The sequence below is a fragment of the Leptonychotes weddellii genome, chromosome X (genome assembly GCF_054177405.1).
Source record: "Leptonychotes weddellii isolate Sample4059 chromosome X, ASM5417740v2, whole genome shotgun sequence".
Taxonomy (NCBI): Eukaryota; Metazoa; Chordata; class Mammalia; order Carnivora; family Phocidae; genus Leptonychotes; species Leptonychotes weddellii.
This window is the reverse complement of record NC_138385.1, coordinates 78,215,918-78,234,863: the sequence shown is the minus strand read 5'-3', so window position 1 is coordinate 78,234,863 and position 18,946 is coordinate 78,215,918.

Below are 18,946 nucleotides of genomic sequence, written 5' to 3'. Positions count from 1 at the left end.
CATGTCACCACCCACCTCCCCTCCAGCAACCCTCAGTTTGTTCTCTATAGTTAAGAGTCTCATATGATTTGCCTCCCTCTCTATTTTTATCTTATTTTACTTCTCCTTCCCTTCCCCTACGTTCATCTGTTTTGTTTCTTAAATTCCACATATGAGTGAAATCGTATGGTATTTGTCTTTCTCTGACTGACTTATTTTGCTTCACATAATATACTCTAGCTCCATCCACATCATTACTATTTTCCACAGTGGCTGCACCAGCTTGCATTCCCACAACAGTACAAGAGGGTTCCCCTTTCTCTGCATCCTTGCCAATATTGTTATTTCCTGAGTTGTTAATTTGAGCCATTCTGACAGATGTGAAGTGGTATCTCATTGTGGTTTTGATTTGTATTTCCCTGATGATGAGTGATGGTGAGCATTTTTTCATGTATCTGTTAGCCATTTGTATGTTTTCTCTGGAGAAATGTCTGCTCATGTCTTCTGCCCATTTCCTAACTGGATTGTTTATTTTTTGGGTGTTGAGTTTGATAAGTTCTTTAAAGATTTTGGATACTAGCCCCTTATTGGATATGTCATTTGCAAATATCTTCTCCCATTGAGTAGGTTGTCTTTTAGTTTTGTTGATTGTTTCCTTCACTGTGCAGAAGCTTTTTATCTTAATGAGGTACCAATAGTTCATTTTGCTTTTGTTTCTCTTGCCTCTGGAGACATGTCTAGTAAGAAGCTGCTACAGCCGAGGTAAAGAGGTTCCTGCCCGTGTTCTTCTCTAGGATTTTGATGGTTTTCTGTCTCACATTTAGGTCTTTCATCCATTTTGAGTTTGTTTTTGTGTATGGTGTAAGAAAGTGGCCCAGTTTCATTCTGCATGTTGCTGTCCAGAATTCCCAGCACCATTTATTGAAGAGACTGTCTTTTTTCCCATTGGATATTCTTTCCTGCTTTGTCAAAGATTAGTTGACCACATAGCTGTGGGTCCATTTCTGGGTTCTCTATTTTGTTCCATTGATGTATATGTCTGTTTTTGTGCCAGTACCATACTGTCTTGATGATTACAGCTTTGTAATATAGCTTGAAGTCCAGAATCATCATGCCTCCAGCTTTGCTTTTCTTTTTCAACATTCCTTTGGCTATGTGGGGTCTTTTCTGGTTCCATATAAATTTTAGGATTGTTTGTTCTAGCTCTGTAAAAAATGCTGGTGGTGTTTTGACAGGGAATGCCTTAAATGTATAGATAGCTTTGGGTAGTATAGACATTTTAACAGTATTTGTTCTTCCAATCCATTAGCATGGAATGTTTTTCTATTTCTTTGTGTCTTCTTCAATTGATAAGTGTTCTATAGTTTTCAGAGTACAGATCTTTTACCTCTTTTGTTAGGTTTTTTTTCCTAGGTATCTTACAGGTTTTGGTGCAATTCTAAATGGGATCAATTCCTTGATTTCTCTTTCTGCTGCTTCATTATTGGTGTATAGAGATGCAAAAGATTTCTGTACATTGATTTTATATCCTGCAACTTTGCTGAATTCATGTTCTAGCAATTTTTTGGCAGAGTCTTTTGCATTTTCTACATAGAATATCATGTCTTCTGTGAAGAATGAAAGTTTGACTTCTTCCTTGCCGATTTGGATGCCTGTTATTTCTTTTTGTTGTCTGATTGCTGAGGCTAGGACTTCCAGTACTATGCTGAACAGTGGTGAGAATGGACATTCCTGTCATGTTCCTGACCTTGGGGAAAAGGTCTTAGTTTTTTCCCATTGAGGATGATATTAGCTGTGGGTCTTTCATATACGGCCTTTATGATGTTGAGGTATGTTCCTTTAATCCTTACTTGCTTGAGGGTTTTTATCAAGAAGAGATGCTATATTTTATCAAATGCTTTTTCTACATCTATTGAGAGGATCATATGGTTCTTATCCTTTCTTTTATTGATGTGGTGTATCATGTTGATTGATTTGTAAGTGTTGAATCACCCTTGCCTCCCAGGAATAAATCCCACTTGGTCATGGTGAATAATCCTTTTAATGTACTGTTGGATCCTATTGGCTAGGATCTTGGTGAGAATTTTTGCATCCACGTTCATCAGGGATGCCAGTCTGTAATTCTCCTTTTTAGTGCAGTCTTTGTTTGATTTTGGGACCAAGGTAATGCTGGCCTCATAGAATGAGTTTGGACATTTTCCTTCCATTTCTACTTTTTTGAACATTTTCAGAAGAATAGGTATTAATTCTTCTTTAAATGTTTGGTAGAATTCCCCTGGGAAGCCATCTAGCCCTGGACTCTTGTTTGTTGGGAGATTTTTGATTACTGATTCAATTTCTTTGCTGGTTATAGGTCTGTTCAAATTTTCTATTTCTTCCTGTTTCAGTTTGGTAGCATATATATTTCTAGGAATGCATCCATTTCTTCCAGATTGCTCAATTTGTTGGCACATAATTACTCATAATGTTCTCTTATAATTGTATTTCTTCAGTGTTGGTTGTGGTCTCTCCTCTTTCATTCATGATTTTATTAATTTGGGTCCTTTCTCTTTTCTTTTTGGTAAGTCTGGCTAGGAGCTTATCAATTTTGTTAATCCTTTCAAAGAACCAGCTCCTAGTTTCATTGATTTGTTCTACTGGTTTTTTTTAAATTTCTGTGTCATCGATTTCTGCTCTAATTTTTATTCTTTCCCTTTTCTTGCTGGTTTTATGCTTTATTTGCTGTTCATTTTCCAGGTCCCTTAGGTGTAAGGTTAGGTTGTGTATTTGAGACTTTTCTTGCTTCTTGAGGTAGGCCTGTATTGCAATATACTTCCCTCTTAGGACTGCCTTTGCTGTATTCCAAAGGTTTTATATGGTTGTGTTTTCATTTTCATTTGCTTCCATGTATTTTTTAAAATTTATTCTTTAATTTTCTGGTTGACCCATTCATTCTTTAGTAGGATGTTCTTTAACCTCCATGTATTTGTGGTCTTTCCAAATATTTTCTTGTGGTTGATTTCAAGTTTCATAGTGTGTGGTCTGAAAATATGCATGGTATGATCTCAATCTTTTTGTACTTATTCAGGGCTGATTTGTGACCCAGTATGTAATCTGTTCTGGAGAATGTTCCATGTGCACTCAAAAAGAATGTGTATTCTGTTGCTTTAGGATGAAATGCTCTGAATATATTTGTTAAGTCCATCCAGTCAGCATGTCATTCAAAGCTATTGTTTCCTTGTTGATTTTCTGCTTAGACGATCTGTCCATTGCTGTAAGTGTGGGGTTAAAGTCCCCTACTATTATTATATTATCAGTGAGTTTCTTTATGTTTATTATTTATTGATTTATATATTTGTGTGCTTCTAAGTTGGAGACACAAATATCCACAATTGTTAGATCTTCTTGATGGATAGACCCCTTAATTATGATATAGTGCGCTTCTTCATGTCTTGTTGCAGTCTTTGTTTTAAAATCTAGTTTGTCTGATATATGTATGGCTTCTCTGGCTTTCTTTTGACATCCATTAGCACAATAGATGGTTCTCCATCCTCTCACTTTCAGTCTGCAGATTCTTTAGGTCTAAAATGGGTCTCTTGTAGGCTGCATATAGATGGATCTTTTTTTTATCCATTCTGATACCTTATGTCTTTTGATCGGAGCATTTAGTCCATTTACATTCAGAGTTATTATTGAAAGAAATGAATTTAGTGACATTTTGTTCCCTGTAGAGTTAGCGTTTCTGGTGATATTCTCTGTCCTTTCTAGTCTTTGTTGCCTTTGGACTTTTTTTCCCCTCCCCTCAAAGAATCCCCCTTAAAATTTCTTTCAGGGCGGGGCACGTGGGTGGCTCAGTCATTAAGCGTCTGCCTTCGGCTCAGGTCATGATTCCAGGGGCCTGGGATCGAGCCCCACATCAGACTCCCTGCTCAGCGGAAAGCCTGCTTCTCCCTCTCCCACTCCCCCTGCTTGTGTTCCCTCTCTCGCTGTGTCTCTCTCTGTCAAATAAATAAATAAAATCTTTAAAAAAAATTTCTTTCAGGGCTGCTTTAGTGGTCACAAACTCCTTTAGTTTTTGTTTGTCTGGGAAACTTTTTTTTTTTTTTTTTTTTATCTTAATGTCTGGGAAACTCTTTATCTCTCCTTCTATTCTGAATGACAGGCTTGCTGGATAGTGTATTCTTGGCTACATATTTTTCCCATTTAGCACATTGAAGTCCTTAACCTACAAGGGAAGACAGATCAGGTTTGCAGCAGATTTGTCCACCAAAACTTGGCAAGCCAGAAAGGAATGACAGGAAATATTCAATGTGTGGTGGACAGATCTGCTGCAAACCTGATCTGTCTTCCCTTGTAGGTTAAGGACTTTTTTCCCTTGCTGCTTTCAGAATTCTTCCCTTATCTGTGTATTTGGTGAATTTGACTATGATATGCCTTGGTGACGGTCATCTTTTGTTGAATTTAATGGGAGTTCTCTGTGCTTCTTGGATTTTGATGACTGTGTCCTTCCCCAAATTAGGGAAGTTTTCAGCTATTATTTGTTCAAATAAACCTTTTGCCCCTTTTTCTCTCTCTTCATCTTCTGGGACTCCTATGATATGAATGTTATTACATTTTAATAAGTCACTGAGCTCCCAAAGTCTACCTTTATGTTCCATTACCTTTCTTTCCCTCTTCTTTTCAGCTTCATTATTTTCCATAATTTTATCTTCTATATCCCTGATTGACTCCTCTGCTCTGTCCATCGTTATTTTCATGGCCTCCACTTGGGATTGTGTCTCAGTTATAGCATTTTTAATTTTGGCCTAACTAGATTTTAGTTCTTTTATCACTGCAGTAAGGGATTCTCTCATGTCTTTTATGCTTTTTTCAAGCCCAGCTAGTATCCTTATAATTGCTGTTTTAAATTCTAGTTCAGACATCTTATTTATAACTATATTGATTGAATCCCTGGCCATGAGTACTACTTCCTATTCTATCTTTTGGGGTGAATTTCTTCATCTCCTCATTCTGTCCAGAAAGAAAAAAAAAGAAAGAAAAGGAAAAACAAAACAAAACAAAAAACCCTAAAAACTCAAAACAAAAAAACTAGACCCTGGGTGTGTTTTGTTCTGCTTGTTAAAAGAATCTAGATCCCAAAATAAAAGAAATAAAATTAAATAAAATGAAAGTAAACAAACAAAAAAAATATATATATATGTAGTATATATATAAATAAAAATTTTAAAAATTGATAATAAAAATTTAAAAGGAATTGAAAAAATAAGAAAATTAATGAAAAAAAATAAAGAGTAAAAGAAAACAAGAAGCTAGATCCTGTTTTCCCCCTAGAGCTGAAGCTTTGTAGCACTCTATGATCAGTAAACTTGGTGCGAAGGAGTTGTTGGTACTGGTCTTCTGGGAGAGAGGGGCCTGCTGCATTGGTTCTCAGGCTGACTTGTTTCAGTGGAAATGTGCCTCCAGGGCTCAGGAGGGTGGGCCTTGGTGTGAGTGGCTTAGGTCTCCACTAGGTTTTGCTCCCTGAAGGCTTTCAGGGCTGATGGGCAGGATGAATATAGTGCCCCACCCCCCAGCCCCAGAGCTGAAAGTGCACCTCCCCACTCTTCAGTGAGCCCTCACAGAAGAGCAATCAATCACTCTTATCTCCCTGGCTTCCATCAGTACCCTGCATTTGCCCTGCCTGTGTCTGAGCTTCTTTATCTCAGATGCACAACTGAGTTTCAAAACTCCAAATTTTAGGGACTCCTGAGGTGTGGACCTCACTGTTTTTCTGGGGGAGGGTCTCACCACACTTTTGCTGCCGGGCTCATCCCAGGAAAGCAGTGGCATGCCCATGCAGCGGTTCACAGTTTATGGCAAAATAGAGCAGAAAGCCGGCACGAAGACCTGCTGCTCTTGGCTGGCTTCCATATTCCTATGCCTGGGAATAGTGCAGCACTTAGGTGCCACCCATTCTTCTCGTGACCCATGGGATCCACAGACCATGGTGTCACACCTGGGATTCTTCCCAATTTGCCACCAGAGCACCTGTATGCCAGGCAAAACCCCCATGGTAGGCAAATTTTTAAAAGTTCAGATTTTATGCTCTGCTGCTTCTAATACTTTGCAGTAGCCTCCATAAGCAGTCTCCCTCCTTGCCACCATATCCACAGCTATATCTCCCCCCAAGTCAACTCTCCGTATGTCCTACCTTCCAAAAGGTGGTTGCTTTTCTACTTGTAGACTTGCAGTTTTTGTTCTCTCAGACCTCCAGTTGATTTCTTGGGTGTTCAGAATGATTTGGTAAATATCTAGCTGTGTTGGAGGGACAAGACAAGCTTAGGGTCCCCCTAATCCTCTGCCATGTTAACTCCCCCAAGGCATTACTTTTAACCAGATTCATAGATTTATGTTAATTTCATGCCCCCATGGGACATCTGAGATTGCAATCCCAGATTTAATCCAACTGCCTCTATATGCCTATTTGGATGACCTAACTCCCTTCCCCAAATCCACTTTTTCCAATTTGGATTCCAAGAGCTTCCTCCTTTGATGCTAGATATTTAAATAACATCAGTACCTATGGTGCGTACGAATAAATATAATTTGTGAAAGGCACTAATTGGCTAAGTTCAAACATTGAAAATAAAGTCAGTAGCATTGGGATTGGGGGTGATCTTTGCACCATGGTATGGGATAGATTCATCAGCCCATTTGAGGCAGAGACTTGGTTATCATATGTAAAAACTAATTATAATCACTACTACCTATTGACTGTTTATATGCTAGGGATTTCATTAGATGTGTTATATAAGTTATCTCCTATCATGCCCAGACAGCCTATAAGATAGGATAATATTATCCAATTTTTTTCTTTTTAGATTTTATTTATTTATTTGAGAGAGAATGGGAGAAAGAATATGAAGCATACTATGCACTGAGCACAGAGCGGAGTTCGATCCCACAACCACGAGACCGTGACCTGAGCTGAAACCAAGAGTCAGATGCTTAATTGACTGAGCCACTCAGGCGCCCCTAATATTATCCAGTTTTACAAGTAAGGAAACTAAGACTCAAAAGAGTAACTTGTCCAGGTCTCATAGCTGGTAATTGGGTCAGGTGACCTTTTTATGTTTTCAGTATTTCCCCCCATACAAATATTAAATATTTGAACTACTAGGTCTCATGTCTTTCAGGATTATAGTCTATGTTTAGCAGTAACTTAACACAATTTCTTCACTAGCCTGAGCTTTCTTCTAGGGGCAATGTGTAATTACGACATTCAGTGAACATCTATGTACTAAACTTTGGGGGTGAAGAGGGAGTTGAGGAGTAAGGTCTGGTGGAAGGGGACCTCAAACAGAACAATTAGAAAACAAAGCATTCAGGGTGCCTGAGTGGCTCAGTCAGTTAAGCGTCCAACTCTTGATTTCAGCTCAGGTCATGATCCCAGGGTCCTGGAATCCAGCCCTGCATTGGGTTCCACACTCAGTAGGGAGTCTGCTTAAGGATTCTCTCCCTCTCCTTTTGCCCCTCACCCTGCTCATGCACTCTCTTTAAAATAAATCTTTTTTTTTAAAGCATTCATCTATAAAGTGTTTGACTACTGAAAGGCCTACAACAGCCTAAAATAGCACATACCACTAATGATGATGGGAATCAGTGATGAGAAACTTCATAGTTAGACATGTAAAATAATCTTTATTTATTTCTTTGAGAGAGAGAGAGAAAGAGAGAGAGAGCGCGCGAGCGCATGAGCAGGAGGGAGAAGCAGAGTCCCTGCTGAGCAGGGAACCCAACTCAGGGCTCAATCCCAGGACGCTGAGATCATGTCCTGAGCTGAAGCCAGCTGCTTAACCAACTGAGCCACCCACCAATAATAAAAAATTATTTAAAATAATTTTTAAATAGTAAAATTCTTTTTAAAGAATTTTTACTGTTATAAGGGGAAAGGAAAACCCTCATTCCTTTCCCCCCATAAAATGTCATAGCTAGAAATATAAATAGCTCAAAATCCTAAAAAATATTCATGGGTTCTGAGTGACTATATTAGGGAGGACCCAGAATAAGTACTAAGATTTATTTGTAATTTCTTGTCATGGAAATTATAGGTGGCAAGGTGTTTGAAACAACAAATCTGGTTTTGGTTTTTGCTCCTTATGCTAATTGAAGTCAGACATTTGTTTATAAGATATTTTTCATTTCTTTAAAAATCATACTGATTTCCAATTTATCTTGTCTTGTATCTTCAGGAGGAATTTTGAAGCACCTATACGAATGCTGCTCCAGAGAGAAGGTGATTTGTGGAGGAAGATTGCAATGTCTTTGTTGGGCCAGGTGCACACTAAATCTAGTTATAGCCCCACATGAATTTCATGACTGTTGCTAGTTCATTTTTGTATTTTCATCAGATTTTTTTAAATGGAGGATTTTAACTTCTCTTGGAATGAAGGAAACAGTTTGTGACTGACTCGCTGCATTCACTGGCTCAGAAAAAAAAAAAAATAAGACAGTTGTTTCATATGAAGGTCCAGGCAGTGAGGAGCAGAGAGGAAACCAGGCTGAGGCCTGTCTGGTTCCCGGGTGTACCTCTGGCTTCTTCCTCTACGTGGCACTCTCCTGTCTCTCCACAGGGTTCAGAAGGCTGTGGTTTCACAGCCAGAGGCCCAGGCGTCCAGCTATCATGGGAGAGCCAGGCCCAGGGGCTACTTGGGGAAGCACCCCTAAGCATCTGGTCTACAGAAAGGGAGACATGCAGCTACTCATTAAGGGCACACTCTGTGCCGGGCACTGTGTTCTGCAGCAGCTAACAGGCACACATTAACTTAACCTTTGTGAAAATCCAAAGATGGAGGAACTCTTATTGTCCCCATTTCACACATGAGGAAAGTGCTGCTCAGAGAGAAGAGAGGACTGTCCAAGGTCACATGGCCAGAAAGTGGTGAACTGGGATGGCCAGCCCAGCTCCTCTGATCCTGTTCTGAGTGTGTCATATCCTGCTGCCTCCATCTCCATCCCCACAGACCCCTCCCCCAATCCTGCCCTGGAACCCAAAGAAGGAGGAATGCTGGAGGGGGGGAACCCTGAACTAGGAGTCAGATGACTTGAATTCTTATCCCATTCTATGACATACTTGCCATGGGTCTTTGGGAAAGACCCATATCTGAATCTCTAATTCCCCAACTCTGAAACAGGAATAATACCATTTGCCCTGCTCCTCTCCAGGGGTTTTAAAACGATCGAATGAGATGGTGTGTATGAAAGTAATTTGTAAGATATGAAGAGCTGTCTATGTGTGAGGTCATAGCATTGTTCTTATTGTGCTTAAGGGAGAATTTTCTTCCTCTGTTTCTGTAAAATTTATCAGAGTTTTCACATAGTAAGAAATAGAGTAGGCTGTTCCATAAATGGCTAACATGCTCCTGATCTGAGTATGTGGGCTTTTAGTTAAACTCCTGTCATTCTCTGGTATATACCATTATTGGGCCAACTTAGAGACAACAGTCAGCTAAGCAGGGGACATGTGGAAATTCTCTGTACCTTCCCCTCAATTTTGCTGTGTACCTAAAACTGCTCTAAAAATAAAGTCTTAATAAAAAACAAACATGTCTCATTATCTTCAGACTGCAATTAGAGTCTCATTTATGTATAATTCTAATATTTATGCATAATCAAGTCTATTTCACAGAAAAGTAAGGAATGAGTAATTTATACTGTCTGTAATTTCAGTGGACTAGCACAGTTCAGAACACGAACAACCCAGCTTTCTACATTGGCACACATCCCTTATCCAATTTCTCAACACAGCAGAAACAAACATTTACTGAAAGACACAAAGATAGAGCCTCCCTAGCATATACAAGTAAGAATCAGAAGTACATAAACTTATCATAAAATTCTTAGAAGAAAATATAAGCAGTAATTTCTTTGTTATCAGCCACAGAAATGTTTTTCTAGATATGCCTCCTCTGGCAAAGGAAACAAAAGCAAAATTAAGCTATTGGAACTATACCAGAATAAAAAGCTTTTGCACAGTGAAGGAAACCATCAACAAAACAAAAAGGCAACCTATTGAATACGAGAAGGTATTTGCAAATAATATATACAATAAGGGGTTAATACCCCCAAATATATAAAGAACTTACACAACTCAACACCAAAAAAGCAAATAATCCAATTAAAAAATGGGCAGAGGACCTGAATGAACATTTTTCCAAAGAGGACATACAGATGGCCAACAGATACATGAAATATCACTCAACATCACTAATCATCAAGGAAATGCAAATCAAAACCACAATGAGATATCACCTTATACCCATCAGAATGAAAAAGACAAGGATGTGGAGAAAAGGGAACCATCATGCACTACTAGCGGGAATGTAAATTGGTACGGCCACTGTGGAAAACAGTATGGAGGTTCCTCAGAAAATTAAAAATGGAAATACCATATGATCCAATAGTTCCACTACTGGGTATTTACCCAAAGAAAATGAAAACATACATTAGAAAAGATATCAGTACCCTTATGTTTATTGCAGCATTATTATAACAGCCAAGACATGGAAGCAGCCTAAATGTCCATTGATAGGTGAATGGAGGAAGTATATATATAGTGGAATATTACTCAGCTGTAGAAAAGAATAAAATCTTGCTATTTGCAACCACATTGATCCTACAGTCTACTTAAGGAAAGGGAACAAACTGTGAAGGAGGCAGATATGGTGGGTCATATCTTGATTTTTCTGTCTGAAAAAATGTCTTGTTTTATGGATTTGACTTAGGAACACAAAATATTTTATATAATTTTAAAACACAACTAATTTTTTTGTAAGAACAATCTCTAAAAACAAAACCAAAATTAAATATTATAAATGTAACTGTGTGACAGTTGGTGGCATAACTACACAGAGAGCAATTTTTTTAATGTCTTTAAAACTCAATAAATTGACTATAACCATTTTAAGATATATCTTAAGTTTAAAAAGCTACAAAAAATCAAATAAATTTTAAAACATTAAACTGTTTAATTCTAAGACTGTTGTATCTGTATACTGTGAGTGATTTTATTGATATAATTAGAAACCTGGATTTTCAACTTGGGAGAAAGGAGATACAGATCAATGAAGTTAAGAAAAAGTCATGTAGTTCTGAATTAAAGAATTTAATTGAAGGAGCAGCATGATCTCATTAGGTATGTTATCATTACATATAGACATATCCCCTGAAAATTCCTTGGAATAATCACCAATGCAGTAGGAATGAACATCCATAAGGCCCCAGTTGGGGTCTCTAAATACCATTTCCCCCCAGAAGGAACTAGGGCTCCTTGGAGAAATGGCTGATTTCAGATTTGGGGCTAGAATTTCTTGTCATACAGAATGCAAAGAAAGTATCTGGATCATATATCAAAGAGCCTTGGGAGCTAATTTGAAGAGGATTCCAGAATCATTAGGGCAATGAACTGTAAATACCAAGTATGTCTAAATCTAAGATTTCATATTGATATTTGAAAAATCTCTCGAAGATGATAGAGAATCAACATATTATTTGGAAAACAGGTACTTAAAGTGAAAGATAGAAGCATTTATCCTGATCTTCCATACATATTTAAATCTCAGGTTAACCAAAGCCTCTAAAACTATTAATTTATATGAAACATAGAGCAGGAAAGCATATTAAATGACACCACAGGAATTCAATTAGCAAAACCTTGACTCTGAAAAGTCTCCAGGACAACTGACCAAGTTCCTTTAACAATAATTTACAAAGAAAAAAATCAGAGAGGGAAAGGGAACCTAGAGATTAAAAGAGACTTAAGAGACACATTAACAAACTATAAAATAAATATGTATAAAATGCTTTGGGCATATTATTTGTGTACTTCAAGCAGGCTCCTTTTCTTATTATAGCCATTGCATATATGCTCATATTATCTGGCAGGGCCTTTCCTTGGGCCTAGGCAGTGTGTATCTCATTTCCTGCCAGGAGCTTCTCTGATGCTAAATCATGGGACAACGCATAGACCAATAGGCATTCAGTCATGTACAAACTGCAAGTATAGGACAATTAAAGCATGTGGGATTGTCTTGACTAATGAGAGATGGGAGTTATTGGATAACTCTTTTCCTGATATGTCTCTTAAGCAGACAGCTCTAAGATGTATTTCATGAGGCAACTTAGAAGGTTCCCAAGATCACATACCTGTTACCCTTAGCAGTGGCCAACTTGATTATACATTTTGTATTGACCTTCTCTTCCTCCATTAACACTCCTCTTATACTTCATTCCTGCTCCCTGGGATCACCTCTTAAAAAAACTACCTCACAGAGCTTTTTGTCTGTTTGGGACAAAACCTAAGCTAAGACATGAACAATGAGAAACATGTACCTGCAAACTGGGTATTTGCTGATATTAAGAAATTATTGTTTATATTTTTAAGTTTGATAATGACATTGTGGTTGTGGTAGATAGTGTCCAAAGATGCCTCCAGTGGTTTTAAGGCCTTTGTGTAGTTCCTCCCACATTAAATCCAGACTGAACTGTGATTTACTTTAACCATTCAAATGTGGCAGAAGTGATGCTACACAAGCTCAGTGTCTAAGCTTTAAGAAGCACTGGAAGCCTCCACTTCCACACTTTGGAGAACCCTGAGTTGTCATGAAAGAAGTCTAGCTGCCCCACCAGAGTGACATGCAGTGACCACATAGAAAGACCACATAGAGAGGAAGAGGCTCTGAGATTACAATGAAGTAGAGAGGCCCAGCCACCTCAGCATCCCATTTGAGCTCCTTCCAGCCAAATCTGCCAGTGTGCCAGACATATGAGTGAGACATTTTGGATATTCTAGCCCACTCAAATCCTCACATGAATTCTGCTCCAGCTGACATCAAAGGTAAGCCTCTGTGCCCTGTCTGAACTTTTGACCAATAGAATTATTAAAAATAATAAAATGGCTGTTGTTTTAAGGATCTAAATTTTGTAGAAGAGGAAGGAAAACTGCCCAACTCATTCTTTGAGGCCAATATCAGCCAGATACCAAAACCAGATAAAGACACCACAAAAAAAGAGAACTACAAGCCAATAACTCTCATGAATATAAATGTAAAAATCCTCAATAAAATATTGGCAAAATGAATCCAACAATACATTTTTAAAAAATCATACACCATGATCAAGTTGGATTTATTCCCAGGATGCAAGGGTGGCTCAATATTCACAAAACAATCAAAGTGCTACATCACATCAATAAAAGAAAGGATAAAACCCATATGGTCATTTCAATAGATACAGAAAAAGCATTCAACAAAGTACAACATCTATTCACAATAAAAATCCTCTGCAAACTAGGTCTAGAGAGAATATACCTCAAAATAATAAAGGCTTTACATAAAAAACCCATAGCCAACATCATACTCAATGGGGAAAACCTGAGAGCTTTTCCCCTAAGGTCAGGAACAAGACAAGCATGTCCCCTCTCACCACTTTTATTCAACATAGTACTACAACTCCTAGTCACAGCAATTAGACAACATAAAGAAACAAAAGGCATCCAAATTGGTAAGGAAGAAGTAAAACTCATCAGTATTTGTAGATGACATGGTACTATATATAGAAAACGCTAAAGACTCTACCAAAAAAAAAAAAAAACAAAAAAACTACTAACTGATTAATGAATTCAGCAAAGTTGCAGAATACAAAATCAATGTACAGAAATCCGTTGCATTCCTATACATTACTAATGAAGCAGCAGAAAGTGTAATTAAGAAAACAATCCCATTTAAAATTGCACCAAAACAGGGGGTGCTTGGCTGGCTCAGTCGGTAGAGCATGTGACTCTTGACCTCAGGGTTCTAAGTTTGAGCCCCACATTGGGTGTAGAGATCACTTAAAAATAAAGTCTTCATAAAAAATAAAATAAGGGGCACCTGGGTGGTTCAATCTGTTAAGCATCTGATTCTTGATTTCGCTTCAGGTCATGATCTCAGGGTTGTAAGATCAAGCCCCACATCAGGCTCCATGCTAAGAGTGGAGCCTGCTTAAGATTCTCTCTCTCCATCTCCCTCTGCCCCTCCTTGTACTCTCTCCCTCTCTCTAAAAATAAAATAAAATAAAATAGCACCAAAACAATAAAATATCTAGGAATAAACTTAACCAAAGATGTAAAAGACCTGTACTCTGGAAACTATAAAACACTGATGAAAGAAATTCAAGATGATGCCAAGAAATGGAAAGACATTCCGAGCTCATGGGTTGGAAGAACAAATATTGTTAAAGTGTCTATACTACCTAAATCAATCAACAGATTTAATGCAATCCTTATCAAAATACCAATAGCATTTCTCACAGAACTGGAACAAATAATCCTAAACTTCGTATGGAACCAAAAAGACCTCGAATAACCAAAGCAATCTTGAAAAAGAAAAGCAAAACTAGAGATATCAAAATTCCAGACTTCAAGTTGTATTACAAAGTGGTAGTAATTAAAACAGTATGGTACTGGCACAAAAATAGACACACAGAGCAATAGAACAGAATAGAGAGCCCACAAATAAACCCACAATTATATGGTTAATAGTCTGAGGCAAGGGGCGCCTGGGTGGCTCAGTTGGTTAAGCGACTGCCTTCGGCTCAGGTCATGATCCTGGAGTCCCGGGATCGAGTCCCGCATCGGGCTCCCTGCTCGGCAGGGGTCTGCTTCTCCCTCTGACCCTCCTCCTTCTCATGCTCTCTGTCTCTCATTCTCTCTCTCTCAAATAAATAAATAAAATCTTTAAAAAAAAAAAATTAAAAAAAAATAAAAAATAAAAAATAAAAAAAAAAATAGTCTGAGGCAAGAGTATGCAATGATGAAAATACAGTTAAATGGTACTGGGAAAACTGGACAGCTACATGCAAAAGAATGAAACTGGACCACTTTCTTACACCATACACAAAAGTAAACTCAAAATGGATTAAGGACCTAAATGTGAGACCTGACACCATAAAAATCCTAGTAGAAAGCAAAGGCAGTAATTTCTCTGACATTGGCTGTAGCAACATTTTTCTAGATATGTCTCCTGAGGCAAGGGAAACAAAAGCAAAAATAAACTATTGGGACTATATCAAAATAAAATGTTTCTGCACAGTGAAAGAAACAATCAACAAAACTAAAGGCAGCCTACTCAATGGGAGAAGATATTTGCAAATGACATATCCAATAAAGGGTCAGTATCCAAAATACATAAAGAACTGATACAACTCAACACCCAAAAAACAAAAAGGCAATTAAAAATGGGCAGAAGATATAAACAGACATTCTCCAAAGAAGATGTACAGATGGCCAACGGACACATGGAAAGATGCTCAACATCACTTATCATCAGTGAAATGCAAATCAAAACCACAATGAGCTATCACCTCATACCTGTCAGAATGGTTAGAATCAAAAACATAAGAAACAAGTATTGGCGAGGATGTGGAAGAAAAAGGAACCCTCATGCACTGTTGGTAGGAATGCAGACTGGTGCAGCCACTGTGGAAAACAGTATGGAGGTTCCTCAAAATATTAAAAATAGAATTACCATATGATCCAGTAATTCCACTAGTGGGTATTTACCTCCAAAATAAAAAAAAAACACAAACACTAATTCAAAGGGATACATATACCCCTATTATGTTTACTGCAGCATTATTTACAATAGCCAAGACATGGAAGCAGCTCCAAGTATGCATTAATATATGAATGGATAAAGATGTGATACACACACACACACACACACACACACACACAATGGAATATTACTCAACTGGAGAAAAGAATAAAATCTTGCCATTTGAAACCACGTGGATGTATCTAGAGGGTATAATGCTAAGTGAAATAAGTCAGTTAGAAAGACAAATACCATATGATCTCACTTATATGTGGAATTTAAGAAACAAAACAAACAAGCAAAGGGGAAAAAAAGAGAGAGAAACAAAACCAAGAAACAGACTCTTAACTATAGAGAACAAATTAATGATTACCAGAGGTGAGGAGGGTGGGGTGGGTGAATGGGTGAAATAGGGGATGAGGATTAAAAAGTACACTTATCATGATGGAAAAGATAAATAAAATAAAAATTCTTAGTTTAAAAAAAAGGATATAATTTGGGGATAATTTATTATACATAAATAGATAACCAAAATAGTTGTTAGGGGTTTTTTGAAGTTCTTATCTTTTAGAAATATATACTGAAATATTTACAGATGGGAAAATCATAAATTATATGGTTCAGAAACATCTGATCATCTATTCCACTGCTGAATCAACCTGGACTTCAAACAATGCTAAGGTCTCCAAAGCTAGGGTTTAAATTTCAGCAAGTAACTTTCCCTTTGCTTCTCCCAAACTGCCTTCTTTGGTCAACTCATAGTGACAGATATGGAATTCAAACCCAGGACTGTTGACTCTAAGTCTCCTGCTTTTAATAACCCTTAGGCTATTCTGTTACTATTTTGTAAACTCTTTCTATATCTGGATAAAAACTGCTAGAGAGAAATCCAGTGATAGTAAGGTGAATTCCTTATCTTTTGATCTTAGTTCAGTAACACAAGATACTTTTGGCAGTGTAGAGAGGCAGGGGGTAATCTTTCTTTCAGCCAGACAGGTTGCTTATTAAGAGAAGATATTTTTATTCTTCAGTGACTCAAGCAAGGAAGTCATCTCTCTTTATCCTGGATTGCATTTAACTTCTGGTCTTTCTGTCAACTAACAACCTTGGCATTTTAAAAGGATTTTTGGAGATTATAATCTTTCTAACCTCTGCCCTCACTGAAGTTTTTTCCTAAACCCTTGGACATAAATTGGCACTCTTTTAAGCATTTAATCCTTTTCCTTTCAGCAATTTCTTTTGGGGGCATATTTCACATATGAAGATTTTTCTTTTATTTTCCCATAAATGCCATATAACCTGTCAGCTGTTTATTCCTGAGCCATGGAATTGTTACTTTTGAGACTATCTGGATTTCTTCATTTAACCTCAAAAGGGGTTATGTGACTTTGATTGTTTCAGGCCATGCTTAACAAGGTTCAAGGGTGACAATCTTCTATAACCTCATGTACTAGATATCTTCAGGGAAGGAATGAGGGAGTGAAAGGGAAGAATGTAAGTGATCCCTAGCTTCCTGGGTTTGGCCAACTATCTGAACAGGATGACTTTAAGGGTAGGTGGTAAGCAGGCCTTAGTTGTATGATTTTTAGCTTGTGAGAAGGCTTCTTACCCTACCTCACAACCCAAAGGATCACATAATATATCCCCATCAACTAAAAAATAACATGTTTGACATAGAAGGTAAAGTGCTTGGGTATTTTTCTTTCTGCCACTCGATGGGAGAATCAGCAGTACCTGTAGGATCTTATTTGGAATTGACATTCTCTATTGTAATTTTGTTCCTGTTTGTTTTTAAATTTTCTTTTTGTTTCACTGGAAAGGAAAGATGATGCTCAGCTTTAAACATTAAAAGTGTCTAAGTTGCTTTGTTACAATAAAACTAAATGTGTACAGAAAGGCGAAGAAAAGCAGCTTTTGATTTTTTTAAAAAGGGAGAGAGTACTTTTTCTTTTCTTTTTTTTTTTTAAGATTTTATTTATTTATTTATTTGACGGAGAGAGAATGAGAGAGCACATGAGAGGGGGGAAGGTCAGAGGGAGAAGCAGACTCCCTGCCGAGCAGGGAGCCCGATGCGGGACTCGATCCAGGGACTCCAGGATCATGACCTGAGACGAAGGCAGTCGCTTAACCAACTGAGCCACCCAGGCGCCCCGGGAGAGAGTACTTTTTCTATAACAGTGGTGAGTGTTTGAGGGGCCAATGAAAGTTCATAATGAAGAGACAGAGGATTTCTAACAAACTTTTTTTTGGCATAAGGCAGCATTTCTCAGATTGTATATTTGGGAAACATTTGGTCTGAGATACATTTATCTTTTAAAAAGTTTTATGATCAATTAAGCTTGGAAAACACTTATATTATGACACATTTCTTAGAGATTCACAGTGCACAATATCATATTAAATCTCTAAAACTACTTCAATTTAAAAAGCAAGCTAAGTGGTGTTAGAGACTATTTTTGCTCCAGAAAAGAGAAAGGACCTCTTGCCTTTGATAATTTCTGGATATTATGTTCAAGTGATAAAAGGTACATACTCTTTAAAACCTAAGCATAAGAAATCATAACAAATCATATTTGTGTAAGAAAAATGCAGGTGATGGGGATTAAGGAGTGCACTTATGGAGATGAACACCAAGTGATTAAAATAAAAAGTTAAAAAAATAAGAAATTAAATAAATAAATAAATGAATAAATAAAAAATTCCCAGAGTAGTGGTGGAAATTCCAGGGAAATGAAACTGGATTTAAAGTAATTTGAAAAAGATATCCAGAAGAAAGGTGTTTTTTTAAAAAGAACTTATTTATTTATTTAAGATTTTTATTTATTTATTTGAGAGAGAAAGAGAATGAGAGAGAGCACATGAGAGGGGGGAGGGTCAGAGGGAGAAGCAGACCCCCCGCCGAGCAGGGAGCCCGATGCGGGACTCGATCCAGGGACTCCAGGATCATGACCTGAGCCGAAGGCAGTCGCCCAACCAACTGAGCCACCCAGGCGCCCTAAAAAGAACTTATTTATTTGAGAGAGAGAGAGAGCACAAGCAGGGAGAGTGGCAGGCAGAAGGAGAAGCAGGCTCCCCGGTGAGCAGGGAGCCTGATGCGGGGCTCGATCCCAGGACCCCGGAATGATGACCTGAGCCGAAGGCAGACATTAAACCAACTGAGCCACCCAGGTGCCCGAAAGGTGTTGTTGTTTTTTTTTAAGATTTTATTTATTTATTTATTTATTTATTTATTTATTTATTTATTTATTTTCTATCTATCTATTTATTTATAAAGTGTGTGAGCAGGGGGAGGGGCAGAAGGAGAGAGAGAATCTCAAGCAGACTCCCTGCTGAGCACAGAGCCTGACACAGGGCTTGGTCTCACAACCCTGAGATCA